Genomic DNA, 16,582 nt, shown 5'->3' on the forward strand with positions numbered 1-16,582 from the left:
CAGCACACACATGCCTGCCACTGGCCTCTCATGCCCTCAGGCACAAGGACCTCAAAATCACCAGCAGTAGACTAGTGCCTGGCATGGCATGTGGCAACATCACGAACAACTGAGCTCACAATCACCACCAGCACACACAAGCCTGGCACTGGCCTCTCGCCCTCAGACACAATGACCTCACAATAACCACCAGCAAAAAAAAGCCTGGTACAGGCCTCTAACGCCCTCACGCACAAGGACCTCACAATCACCACCAGCAGAAACATGCCTGGCCCTGGCCTCTCACGCCCTCACAGACAACTCCCCTCACAATCACCACCAGCAGACACGTGCCTGCCACTGGCCTCTCACGCCCTAAGGCACAAGGACCTCACAATCACCACCAGCACACACATGCCTGGCACTGGCCTCTCAACCCGTCACGCACAAGTACCTCACAGTCACCCCCAGCACACACATGCCTGGCAATGGCCTCTCATGACGTAACGAGCAACTGAGCTCACAATCACCACCAGCACACACATGCCTGGCACCGGCCTCTGATGACATCAGGAACAATTGAGCTCACAATGACCACCAGCACACACATGTCTGCCACTGGCCTCTCATGCCCTCAGGCACAAGGACCTCAAAATCACCACCAGTAGACTAGTGCCTGGCATGGCATGTGACAACATCACGAACAACTGAGCTCACAATCACCACCAGCACACACATGCCTGCCACTGGCCTCTCACCCTCAGACACAATGACCTCACAATAACCACCAGCAAAAAAAAGCCTGGCACTGGCCTCTAACGCCCTCAGGCACAAGGACCTCACAATCACCACCAGCACACACATGCCTGGCACCGGCCTCTGATGACATCAGGAACAATTGAGCTCACAATCACCACCAGCACACACATGCCTGCCACTGGCCTCTCATGCCCTCAGGCACAGGGTCTTCACAATCACCACCAGCCAACACATACCTGCCACTGGCCTCTCACGCCCTCACGCACAAGGACCTTACAATCACCACCAGCAGAAACATGCCTGGCCCTGGCCTCTCACGCCCTCACAGACAACTCCCCTCACAATCACCCCCAGCACACACATGCCTGGCACTGGCCTCTCATGACGTCACGAGCAACTGAGCTCACAATCACCACCAGCACACACATGCCTGCCACTGGCTTCTCACGCCCTCATGCACAGGGAACTCACAATCACCACCAGCACACACATGCCTGCCACTGCCTTTTAACTCCCTCAGGTACAAGCACCTCACAATCACAACCAGAACACACCAGTCTGACACTGGCCTCTCATGCCTCCACGCACAACTGACCTCAAAATCACCACCAGCACACACATGTCTGCCACTGGCTCCTCATACCGTCATGCACAAGGACCTCACAGTCCCCCCCAGCACACACATGCCTGCCACTGGCCTCTGAAGACGTCATGAACAACTGAGCTCACAATCACCACCAGCAGACACGTGCCTGCCACTGGATTTTAACTCCCTACGGCACAAGGACCTCACAATCACCACCAGCAGACACATGCCTGGCACTGGCCTCTCAACCCGTCACGCACAAGTACCTCACAGTCACCCCCAGCACACACATGCCTGGCAAAGGCCTCTGAAGACGTAACGAGCAACTGAGCTCACAATCACCACCAGCACACACATGCCTGGCACTGGCCTCTGAAGACGTCATGAACAACTGAGCTCACAATCACCACCAGCACACACATGCCTGCCACTGCCTTTTAACTCCCTCAGGCACAAGGACCTCAAAATCACCACCAGTAGACTAGTGCCTGGCACTGGCATGTGACAACATCACGAACAACTGAGCTCACAGTCACCACCAGCACACACATGCCTGCCACTGGCCTCTCGCCCTCAGACACAATGACCTCACAATAACCACCAGCAAAAAAAAGCCTGGCACTGGCCTCTAACGCCCTAAGGCACAAGGACCTCACAATCACCACCAGCACACACATGCCTGGGACTGGCCTCTGATGATGTCACGAACAACTGAGATCACAATCACCACCAGCACACACACGCCTGCCACTGGCCTCTCATGCCCGCAGGCACAGGGTCTTCACAATCACCATCAGCCAACACATACCTGCCACTGGCCTCTCACGCCCTCACTCACAAGGACCTTACAATCACCACCAGCAGAAACATGCCTGGCCCTGGCCTCTCACGCCCTCAGGCACAGCGACCTCACAATCACCACCAGCACACACATGCCTGCCACTGCCTTTTAACTCCCTCAGGTACAAGCACATCTCAATCACAACCAGAACACACGAGTCTGACACTGGTCTCTCATGCCTCCACGCACAACTGACCTCAAAATCACCACCAGCACACACATGTCTGCCACTGGCTCCTCATACCGTCATGCACAAGGACCTCACAGTCCCCCCCAGCACACACATGCCTGCCACTGGCCTCTGAAGACGTCATGAACAACTGAGATCACAATCACCACCAGCAGACACGTGCCTGCCACTGGCTTTTAACTCCCTACGGCACAAGGACCTCACAATCACCACCAGCAGACACATGCCTGGCACTGGCCTCTCAACCCGTCACGCCCAAGTACCTCACAGTCACCCCCAGCACACACATGCCTGGCACTGGCCTCTCATGACGTAACGAGCAACTGAGCTCACAATCACCACCAGCACACACATGCCTGGCACCGGCCTCTGATGACATCAGGAACAATTGAGCTCACAATCACCACCAGCACACACATGCCTGGCACTGGCCTCTCATGCCCTCAGGCACAGGGTCTTCACAGTCACAACCAGCGAACACATGCCTGACACTGGCTTCTCATGCCCTCAGGCACAGGGACCTCACAATCACCACCAGCAGAAACATGCCTGACCCTGGCCTCTCACGCCCTCACACACAACTCCCCTAACAATCACCCCCAGCACACACATGCCTGCCACTGGCCTCTGATGATGTCACGAGCAACTGAGCTCACAATCACCACCAGCACACACATGCCTGCCACTGGCTTCTCGCCCTCAGTCACAATGACCTCACAATAACCACCAGCAAAAAAAAGCCTGGCACTGGCCTCTAACGCCCTCAGGCACAAGGACCTCACAATCACCACCAGCACACACATGCCTGGCACTGGCCTCTGATGATGTCACGAACAACTGAGCTCACAATCACCACCAGCACACACATGCCTGCCACTGGCCTCTCATGCCCTCAGGCACAGGGTCTTCACAATCACCACCAGCCAACACATACCTGCCACTGGCCTCTCACACCCTCACGCACAAGGACCTTACAATCACCACCAGCAGAAACATGCCTAGCCCTGGCCTCTCACGCCCTCACAGACAACTCCCCTCAAAATCACCACCAGCACACACATGCCTGCCACTGGCTTCTCACACCCTCAGGCACAGGGACCTCACAATCACCACCAGCACACACATGCCTGCCACTGGCCTCTGAAGACGTCATGAACAACTGAGATCACAATCACCACCAGCAGACACGTGCCTGCCACTGGCTTTTAACTCCCTACGGCACAAGGACCTCACAATCACCACTAGCAGAAACATGCCTGGCCCTGGCCTCTCACGCCCTCACACACCACTCCCCTCACAGTCAACCCCAGCACACACATGCCTGGCACAGGCCTCTGAAGACGTAACGAGCAACTGAGCTCACAATCACCACCAGCACACACATGCCTGGCACCGGCCTCTGATGACATCAGGAACAATTGAGCTCACAATCACCACCAGCACACACATGCCTGCCACTGGCCTCTCATGCCCTCAGGCACAAGGACCTCAAAATCACCACCAGTAGACTAGTGCCTGGCACTGGCATGTGACAACATCACGAACACCTGAGCACACAATCACCACCAGCACACACATGCCTGCCACTGGCCTCTCACCCTCAGACACAATGACCTCACAATAACCACCAGCAAAAAAAAGCCTGGCACTGGCCTCTAACGCCCTCAGGCACAAGGACCTCACAATCACCACCAGCACACACATGCCTGGCACTGGCCTCTGATGATGTCACGAACAACTGAGCTCACAATCACCACCAGCACACACATGCCTGCCACTGGCCTCTCACGCCCTCAGGCACAGGGTCTTCACAATCACCACCAGCCAACACATACCTGCCACTGGCCTCTCACGCCCTCACGCACAAGGACCTCACAATCACCACCAGCAGAAACATGCCTGGCCCTGGCCTCTCACGCCCTCACACACAACTCCCCTCACAATCACCACCAGCACACACATGCCTGGCAATGGCCTCTGAAGACGTCACGAGCAACTGAGCTCACAATCACCACCAGCACACACATGCCTGCCACTGCCTTTTAACTCCCTCAGGTACAAGCACCTCACAATCACCACCAGAACACACCAGTCTGACACTGGCCTCTCATGCCTCCACGCACAACTGACCTCACAATCACCACCAGCACACACATGCCTGCCACTGGCTCCTCATACCGTCATGCACAAGGACCTCACAGTCCCCCCCAGCACACATATGCCTGCCACTGGCCTCTGAAGACGTCATGAACAACTGAGCTCACAATCACCACCAGCAGACACGTGCCTGCCACTGGCTTTTAACTCCCTACAGAACAAGGACCTCACAATCACCACCAGCACACACATGCCTGGCACAGTCCTCTGAAGACGTAACGAGCAACTGAGCTCACAATCACCACCAGCACACACATGCCTGGCACCGGCCTCTGATGACATCAGGAACAATTGAGCTCACAATGACCACCAGCACACACATGTCTGCCACTGGCCTCTCATGCCCTCAGGCACAAGGACCTCAAAATCACCATCACTAGACTAGTGCATGGCACTGGCATGTGACAACATCACGAACACCTGAGCTCACAGTCACCACCAGCACACACATGCCTGCCACTGGCCTCTCGCCCTCAGACACAATGACCTCACAATAACCACCAGCAAAAAAAAGCCTGGCACTGGCCTCTAACGCCATAAGGCACAAGGACCTCACAATCACCACCAGCACACACATGCCTGGCACTGGCCTCTCATGACGTAACGAGCAACTGAGTTCACAATCACCACCAGCAGACACATGCCTGGCACTGGCCTCTGAAGACGTCACGAACAACTGAGCTCACAATCACCACCAGCACACACATGCCTGCCACTGGCCTCTGATGACGTCTCGAGCAACTGAGCTCACAGTCACCACCAGCACACACATGCCTGCCACTGGCTTTTAACTCCCTCAGGTACAAGCACCTCACAATCACAACCAGAACACACCAGTCTGACACTGGCCTCTCATGCCTCCACGCACTACTGACCTCAAAATCACCACCAGCACACACATGCCTGCCACTGGCTCCTCATACCGTCATGCACAAGGACCTCACAGTCCCCCCCAGCACACACATGCCTGGCACTGGCCTCTGAAGACGTCATGAACAACTGAGATCACAATCACCACCAGCAGACACGTGCCTGCCACTGGCTTTTAACTCCCTACGGCACAAGGACCTCACAATCACCACCAGCAGACACATGCCTGGCACTGGCCTCTCAACCCGTCACGCACAAGTACCTCACAGTCACACCCAGCACACACATGCCTGGCAATGGCCTCTGAAGACGTAACGAGCAACTGAGCTCAAAATCACCACCAGCACACACATGCCTGGCACTGGCCTCTGAAGACGTCATGAACAACTGAGCTCACAATCACCACCAGCACACACATGCCTGCCACTGCCTTTTAACTCCCTCAGTCACAAGGACCTCAAAATCACCACCAGTAGACTAGTGCCTGGCACTGGCATGTGACAACATCAGGAACAACTGAGCTCACAATCACCACCAGCACACACATGCCTGCCACTGCCTTTTAACTCCCTCAGGTACAAGCACATCTCAATCACAACCAGAACACACCAGTCTGACACTGGCCTCTCATGCCTCCACGCACAACTGACCACAAAATCACCACCAGCACACACATGCCTACCACTGGCTCCTCATACCGTCATGCACAAGGACCTCACAGTCCCCCCCAGCACACACATGCCTGCCACTGGCCTCTGAAGACGTCATGAACAACTGAGCTCACAATCACCACCAGCAGACACGTGCCTGCCACTGGCTTTTAACTCCCTACGGCACAAGGACCTCACAATCACCACCAGCAGACACATGCCTGCCACTGGCCTCTCAACCCGTCAGGCACAAGTACCTCACAGTCACCCCCAGCACACACATGCCTGGCAATGGCCTCTGAAGACGTAACGAGCAACTGAGCTCACAATCACCACCAGCACACACATGCCTGGCACCGGCCTCTGATGACATCAGGAACAATTGAGCTCACAATCACCACCAGCACACACATGCCTGCCACTGGCCTCTCATGCCCTCAGGCACAGGGTCTTCACAGTCACCACCAGCGAACACATGCCTGACACTGGCTTCTCATGCCCTCAGGCACCGGGACCTCACAATCACCACCAGCAGAAACATGCCTGACCCTGGCCTCTCACGCCCTCACACACAACTCCCCTCACAATCACCCCCAGCACACACATGCCTGCCACTGGCCTCTGATGATGTCACGAGCAACTGAGCTCACAATCACCACCAGCACACACATGCCTGCCACTGGCTTCTCGCCCTCAGTCACAATGACCTCACAATAACCACCAGCAAAAAAAAGCCTGGCACTGGCCTCTAACGCCCTCAGGCACAAGGACCTCACAATCACCACCAGCACACACATGCCTGGCACTGGCCTCTGATGATGTCACGAACAACTGAGCTCACAATCACCACCAGCACACACATGCCTGCCACTGGCCTCTCACGCCCTCAGGCACAGGGTCTTCACAATCACCACCAGCCAACACATACCTGCCACTGGCCTCTCACACCCTCACGCACAAGGACCTCACAATCACCACCAGCACAAACATGCCTGGCCCTGGCCTCTCACGCCCTCACACACAACTCCCCTCACAATCACCACCAGCACACACATGCCTGGCACAGGCCTCTGAAGACGTAACGAGCAACTGAGCTCACAGTCACCACCAGCACACACATGCCTGGCAATGGCCTCTGATGACATCAGGAACAATTGAGCTCACAATCACCACCAGCACACACATGTCTGCCACTGGCCTCTCATGCCCTCAGGCACAAGGACCTCAAAATCACCATCACTAGACTAGTGCATGGCACTGGCATGTGACAACATCACGAACACCTGAGCACACAATCACCACCAGCACACACATGCCTGCCACTGGCCTCTCGCCCTCAGACACAATGACCTCACAATAACCACCTGCAAAAAAAAGCCTGGCACTGGCCTCTAACGCCCTCAGGCACAAGGACCTCACAATCACCACCAGCACACACATGCCTGGCACTGGCCTCTGATGATGTCACGAACAACTGAGCTCACAATCACCACCAGCACACACATGCCTGCCACTGGCCTCTCACGCCCTCAGGCACAGGGTCTTCACAATCACCACCAGCCAACACATACCTGCCACTGGCCTCTCACACCCTCACGCAGAAGGACCTTACAATCACCACCAGCAGAAACATGCCTGGCCCTGGCCTCTCACGCCCTCACACACAACTCCCCTCACAATCACCCCCAGCACACACATGCCTGCCACTGGCTTCTCACGCCCTCAGGCACAGCGACCTCACAATCACCACCAGCACACACATGCCTGCCACTGGCTTTTAACTCCCTCAGGTACAAGCACCTCACAATCACAATCACAACCAGAACACACGAGTCTGACACTGGCCTCTCATGCCTCCACGCACAACTGACCTCAAAATCACCACCAGCACACACATGTCTGCCACTGGCCTCTCATGCCCTCAGGCACAAGGACCTCACAATCACCACCAGCAGACACATGCCTGGCCGTGGCCTCTCGCCCTCAGACACAATGACCTCACAAAAACCACCAGTAAAAAAAAGCCTGGCACTGGCCTCTAACGCCCTCAGGCACAAGGACCTCACAATCACCACCAGCACACACATGCCTGGCACTGGCCTCTGATGATGTCACGAGCAACTGAGCTCACAATCACCACCAGCACACACATGCCTGCCACTGGCCTCTCACGCCCTCAGGCACAGGGTCTTCACAATCACCACCAGCCAACACATACCTGCCACTGGCCTCTCACGCCCTCACGCACAAGGACCTTACAATCACCACCAGGAGAAACATGCCTGCCACTGGCCTCTCACGCCCTCACAGACAACTCCCCTCACAATCACCACCAGCACACACATGCCTGCCACTGGCTCCTCATACCATCATGCACAAGGACCTCACAGTCCCCCCCAGCACACACATGCACTGGCCTCTGAAGACGTCATGAACAACTGAGCTCACAATCACCACCAGCAGACACGTGCCTGACACTGGCTTTTAACTCCCTACGGCACAAGGACCTCACAATCACCACCAGCAGACACATGCCTGGCACTGGCCTCTCAACACGTCACGCACAAGTACCTCACAGTCACCCCCAGCACACACATGCCTGGCAATGGCCTCTCATGACGTAACGAGCAACTGAGCTCACAATCACCACCAGCACACACATGCCGTCCACTGGCCTCTCATGCCCTCAGGCACAGGGTCTTCACAATCACCACCAGCCAACACATACCTGCCACTGGCCTCTCACGCCCTCAAACACAACTCCCCTCACAAACACCCCCAGCACACACATGCCTGGCACTGGCCTCTGAAGACGTCACGAACAACTGAGCTCACAATCACCACCAGCAGACACGTGCCTGCCACTGCCTTTTAACTCCCTCAGGTACAAGCACCTCACAATCACAACCAGAACACACCAGTCTGACACTGGCCTCTCATGCCTCCACGCACAACTGACCTCAAAATCACCACCAGCACACACATGCCTGCCACTGGCTCCTCATACCGTCATGCACAAGGACCTCACAGTCCCCCCCAGCACACACATGCCTGCCACTGGCCTCTGAAGACGTCATGAACAACTGAGCTCACAATCACCACCAGCAGACACGTGCCTGCCACTGGCTTTTAACTCCCTACGGCACAAGGACCTCACAATCACCACCAGCAGACACATGCCTGCCACTGGCCTCTCATGCCATCAGGCACAAGGACCTCAAAATCACCACCAGTAGACTAGTGCCTGGCATGGCATGTGACATCATCACGAACAACTGAGCTCACAATCACCACCAGCACACACATGCCTGCCACTGGCCTCCCGCCCTCAGACACAATGACCTCAGAATAACCACCAGCAAAAAAAAGCCTGGCACTGGCCTCTAACGCCATAAGGCACAAGGACCTCACAATCACCACCAGCACACACATGCCTGGCACTGGCCTCTCATGACGTAACGAGCAACTGAGTTCACAATCACCACGAGCACACACATGCCTGGCACTGGCCTCTGAAGACGTCACGAACAACTGAGCTCACAATCACCACCAGCACACACATGCCTGCCACTGGCCTCTCATGCCCTCAGGCACAGGGTCTTCACAATCACCACCAGCACACACATACCTGCCACTGGCCTCTCACGCCCTCACGCACAAGGACCTTACAATCACCACCAGCAGAAACATGCCGGGCCCTGGCCTCTCACGCCCTCACAGACAACTACCCTCAGAATCACCACCAGCACACACATGCCTGCCACTGGCCTCTCACGCCCTCAGGCACAGCGACCTCACAATCACCACCAGCACACACATGCCTGCCACTGCCTTTTAACTCCCTCAGGTACAAGCACCTCACAATCACAACCAGAACACACCAGTCTGACACTGGCCTCTCATGCCTCCACGCACAACTGACCTCAAAATCACCACCAGCACACACATGCCTGCCACTGGATCCTCATACCATCATGCACAAGGACCTCACAGTCCCCCCCAGCACACACATGCCTGCCACTGGCCTCTGAAGACGTCATGAACAACTGAGCTCACAATCACCACCAGCAGACACGTGCCTGCCACTGGTTTTTAACTCCCTAAGGCACAAGGACCTCACAATCACCACCAGCAGACACATGCCTGGCACTGGCCTCTCAACCCGTCACGCACAAGTACCTCACAGTCACCCCCAGCACACACATGCCTGGCACTGGCCTCTGAAGACGTAACGAGCAACTGAGCTAACAATCACCACCAGCACACACATGCCTGGCACTGGCCTCTCATGCCCTCAGACACAGGGTCTTCACAATCACCACCAGCCAACACATACCTGCCACTGGCCTCTCACGCCCTCACGCACAAGGACCTCACAATCACCACCAGCAGAAACATGCCTGGCACTGGCCTCTCACGCCCTCACACACAACTCCCCTCACAAACACCACCAGCACACACATGCCTGCCACTGGCCTCTGATGACGTCTCGAGCAACTGAGCTCACAATCACCACCAGCACACACATGCCTGCCACTGCTTTTTAACTCCCTCAGGTACAAGCACCTCACAATCACAACCAGAACACACGAGTCTGACACTGGCCTCTCATGCCTCCACGCACAACTGACCTCAAAATCACCACCAGCACACACATGCCTACCACTGGCTCCTCATACCGTCATGCACAAGGACCTCACAGTCCCCGCCAGCACACACATGCCTGGCACTGGCCTCTGAAGACGTCATGAACAACTGAGCTCACAATCACCACCAGCAGACACGTGCCTGCCACTGGCTTTTAACTCCCTACGGCACAAGGACCTCACAAACACCACCAGCACACACATGCCTGGCACTGGCCTCTCAACCCGTCACGCACAAGTACCTCACAGTCACCACCAGCACACACATGCCTGGCAATGGCCTCTCATGACGTAACGAGCAACTGAGTTCACAATCACCACCAGCACACACAAGCCTGGCACCGGCCTCTGATGACATCAGGAACAATTGAGCTCACAATCACCACCAGCACACACATGCCTGCCACTGGCCTCTCATGCCCTCAGGCACAGGGTCTTCACAATCACCACCAGCCAACACATACCTGCCACTGGCCTCTCACGCCCTCAAACACAACTCCCCTCACAAACACCACCAGCACACACATGCCTGGCACTGGCCTCTGAAGACGTCACGAACAACTGAGCTCACAATCACCACCAGCACACACATGCCTGCCACTGGCTTTTAACTCCCTCAGGTACAAGCACCTCACAATCACAACCAGAACACACCAGTCTGACACTGGCCTCTCATGCCTCCACGCACAACTGACCTCACAATCACCACCAGCACACACATGCCTGCCACTGGCTCCTCATACCGTCATGCACAAGGACCTCACAGTCCCCCCCCAGCACACACATGCCTGCCACTGGCCTCTGAAGACGTCATGAACAACTGAGCTCACAATCATCACCAGAAGACACGTGCCTGCCACTGGCTTTTAACTCCCTACGGCACAAGGACCTCACAATCACCACCAGCAGACACATGCCTGGCACTGGCCTCTCAACCCGTCACGCACAAGTACCTCACAGTCACCCCCAGCACACACATGCCTGGCAATGGCCTCTCATGACGTCACGAACAACTGAGCTCACAATCACCACCAGCACACACATGCCTGCCACTGCCTTTTAACTCCCTCAGGTACAAGCACCTCACAATCACAACCAGAACACACCAGTCTGACACTCGCCTCTCATGCCTCCACACACTACTGACCTCAAAATCACCACCAGCACACACATGCCTGCCACTGGCTCCTCATACCGTCATGCACAAGGACCTCACAGTCCCCCCCAGCACACACATGCCTGCCACTGGCCTCTGAAGACGTCATGAACAACTGAGCTCACAATCACCACCAGCAGACACGTGCCTGCCACTGGCTTTTAACTCCCTACGGCACAAGGACCTCACAATCACAACCAGCACACACATGCCTGGCACTGGCCTCTCAACCCGTCACGCACAAGTACCTCACAGTCACCACCAGCAGAAACATGCCTGGCAATGGCCTCTGAAGACGTAACGAGCAACTAAGTTCACAATCACCACCAGCACACACATGCCTGGCACCGGCCTCTGATGATGTCACGAACAATTGAGCTCACAATCACCACCAGCACACACATGCCTGCCACTGGCCTCTCATGCCCTCAGGCACAGGGACCTCACAATCACCACCAGCCAACACATACCTGCCACTGGCCTCTCACGCCCTCACGCACAAGGACCTCACAATCACCACAAGCAGAAACATGCCTGGCCCTGGCCTCTCACGCCCTCACACACAACTCCCCTCAGAAACACCACCAGTACACACATGCCTGCCACTGGCCTCTCATCACGTCACGAGCAACTGAGCTCACAATCACCACCAGCACACACATGCCTGCCACTGACTTCTCACGCCCTCAGGCACAGGGACCTCACAATCACCACCAGCACACACATGCCTGCCACTGGCTTTTAACTCCCTCAGGTACAAGCACCTCACAATCACAACCAGAACACACGAGTCTGACACTGGCCTCTCATGCCTCCACGCACAACTGACCTCAAAATCACCACCAGCACACACATGCCTGCCACTGGCTCCTCATACCGTCATGCACAAGGACCTCACAGTCCCCCCCCAGCACACACATGCCTGCCACTGGCCTCTGAAGACGTCATGAACAACTGAGCTCACAATCACCACCAGCAGACACGTGCCTGCCACTGGCTTTTAACTCCCTACGGCACAAGGACCTCACAATCACAACCAGCACACACATGCCTGGCACTGGCCTCTGAAGACGTCATGAACAACTGAGCTCACAATCACCACCAGCAGATACGTGCCTGCCACTGGCTTTTAACTCCCTACGGCACAAGGACCTCACAATCACAACCAGCAGACACATGCCTGGCACTGGCCTCTCAACCCATCACGCACAAGTACCTCACAGTCCCCCCCAGCACACACATGCCTGGCAATGGCCTATCATGACGTAATGAGCAACTGAGTTCACAATCACCACCAGCACACACATGCCTGGCACTGGCCTCTGATGACATCAGGAACAACTGAGCTCACAATCACCACCAGCACACACACGCCTGGCACTGGCCTCTCACGCCCTCAGGCACAGGGTCTTCACAATCACCACCAGCCAACACATACCTGTCACTGGCCTCTCACGCCCTCACGCACAAGGACCTCACAATCACCACCAGCAGAAACATGCCTGGCCCTGGCCTCTCACGCCCTCACACACAACTCCCCTCACAATCACCACCAGCACACACATGCCTGGCACTGGCCTCTGAAGACGTCACGAACAACTGAGCTCACAATCACCACCAGCAGACACGTGCCTGCCACTGGCTTTTAACTCCCTACGGCACAAGGACCTCACAATCACCACCAGCACACACATGCCTGGCACTGGTCTCACAACCCGTGACGCACAAGTACCTCACAGTCACCCCCAGCACACACATGCCTAGCAATGGCCTCTGAAGACGTCACGAGCAACGAAGCTCACAATCACCACCAGCACACACATGCCTGGCAATGGCCTCTCATGACGTAATGAGCAACTGAGTTCACACTCACCACCAGCACACACATGCCTGGCACTGGCCTCTTATGACATCAGGAACAATTGAGCTCACAATCACCACCAGCACACACATGCCTGGCACTGGCCTCTCATGCCCTCAGGCACAGGGTCTTCACAATCACCACCAGTCAACACATACCTGCCACTGGCCTCTCACGCCCTCACGCAGAAGGACCTCACAATCACCACCAGCAGAAACATGCCTGGCCCTGGCCTCTCACGCCCTCACACACAACTCCCCTCACAATCACCACCAGCACACACATGCCTGCCACTGGCTTCTCACGCCCTCACGCACAGGGACCTCACAATCACCACCAGCACACACATACCTGCCACTGGCCTCTGATGATGTCACGAACAACTGAGCTCACAATCACCACCAGCACACACATGCCTGCCACTGGCCTCTCATGCCCTCACGCACAGGGTCTTCGCAATCACCACCAGCCAACACATACCTGCCACCGGCCTCTCACGCCCTCACGCACAAGGACCTCACAATCACCACCAGCACACACATGCCTGGCCCTGGCCTCTCACGCCCTCACTCACAACTCCCATCACAATCACCACCAGCACACACATGCCTGGCACTGGCCTCTCATGACGTCACGAGCAACTGAGCTCACAATCACCACCAGCACACACATGCCTGCCACTGGCTTTTAACTCCCTCAGGTACAAGCACCTCACAATCACAACCAGAACACACCAGTCTGACACTGGCCTCTCATGCCTCCACGCACTACTGACCTCACAATCACAACCAGAACACACGAGTCTGACACTGGCCTCTCATGCCTCCACGCACAACTGACCTCAAAATCACCACCAGCACACACATGCCTGCCACTGGCTCCTCATACCGTCATGCACAAGGACCTCACAGTCCCCCCCAGCACACACATGCCTGCCACTGGCCTCTGAAGACGTCATGAACAACTGAGCTCACAATCACCACCAGCAGACACGTGCCTGCCACTGGCTTTTAACTCCCTACGGCACAAGGACCTCACAATCACAACCAGCACACACACATGCCTGGCACTGGCCTCTCGCCCTGAGACACAATGACCTCACAATAACCACCAGCAAAAAAAAGCCTGGCACTGGACTCTAACGCCCTAAGGCACAAGGACCTCAAAATCACCACCAGCACACACATGCCTGGCACTGGCCTCTGATGATGTCATGAACAACTGAGCTCAAAATCACCACCAGCACACACATGCCTGCCACTGGCCTCTGATGACGTCAAGAGCAACTGCGTTCACAATCACCACCAGCACACACATGCCTGGCACTGGCCTCTGATGATGTCACGAACAACTGAGCTCACAATCACCACCAGCACACACATGCCTGGCACCGGCCTCTGATGACATCAGGAACAATTGAGCTCACAATCACCACCAGCACACACATGCCTGTCACTGGCCTCTCACGCCCTCACGCACAAGGACCTTACAATCACCACCAGCAGAAACATGCCTGGCCCTGGCCTCTCACGCCCTCACAGACAACTCCTCTCAGAATCAGCACCAGCCCACACATGCCTGCCACTGGCCTCTCACGCCCTCAGGCACAGGGACCTCACAATCACCACCAGCACACACATGCCTGCCACTGGCTTTTAACTCCCTCAGGTACAAGCACCTCACAATCACAACCAGAACACACGAGTCTGACACTGGCCTCTCATGCCTCCACGCACAACTGACCTCAAAATCACCACCAGCACACACATGCCTGCCACTGGCTCCTCATACCGTCATGCACAAGGACCTCACAGTCCCCCCCAGCACACACATGCCTGCCACTGGCCTCTGAAGACGTCATGAACAACTGAGCTCACAATCACCACCAGCACACACATGCCTGCCACTGGCTTCTCAGGCTCTCAGGCACAAGGACCTCACAATAACCACCAGCAAAAAAAAGCCTGGCACTGGCCTCTAACGCCCTAAGGCACAAGGACCTCACAATCACCACCAGCACACACATGCCTGGCACTGGCCTCTGATGATGTCACGAACAACTGAGCTCAAAATCACCACCAGCACACACATGCCTGCCACTGGCCTCTGATGACGTCACGAGCAACTGAGTTCACAATCACCACCAGCACACACATGCCTGGCACTGGCCTCTGATGATGTCACGAACAACTGAGCTCACAATCACCACCAGCACACACATGCCTGGCACCGGCCTGTGATGACATCAGGAACAATTGAGCTCACAATCACCACCAGCACACACATGCCTGCCACTGGCCTCTCACGCCCTCACGCACAAGGACCTTACAATCACCACCAGCAGAAACATGCCTGGCCCTGGCCTCTCACGCCCTCACACACAACTCCCCTCAGAATCAGCACCAGCACACACATGCCTGCCACTGGCCTCTCACGCCCTCAGGCACAGGGACCTCACAATCACCACCAGAACACACATGCCTGCCACTGCCTTTTAACTCCCTCAGGTACAAGCACCTCACAATCACAACCAGAACACACCAGTCTGACACTGGCCTCTCATGCCTCCACGCACAACTGACCTCAAAATCACCACCAGCACACACATGCCTGCCACTGGCTCCTCATACCGTCATGCACAAGGACCTCACAGTCCCCCCCAGCACACACATGCCTGCCACTGGCCTCTGAAGACGTCATGAACAACTGAGCTCACAATCACCACCAGCAGACACGTGCCTGCCACTGGCTTTTAACTCCCTACGGCACAAGGACCTCACAATCACCACCAGCAGACACATGCCTGCCACTGGCCTCTCACGCCCTCACACACAACTCCCCTCAGAAACACCACCAGTACACACCTGTCTGCCACTGGCCTCTCATC

This window comes from Struthio camelus, chromosome 5 (assembly GCF_040807025.1).
Source record: "Struthio camelus isolate bStrCam1 chromosome 5, bStrCam1.hap1, whole genome shotgun sequence".
Classification (NCBI taxonomy): domain Eukaryota; kingdom Metazoa; phylum Chordata; class Aves; order Struthioniformes; family Struthionidae; genus Struthio; species Struthio camelus.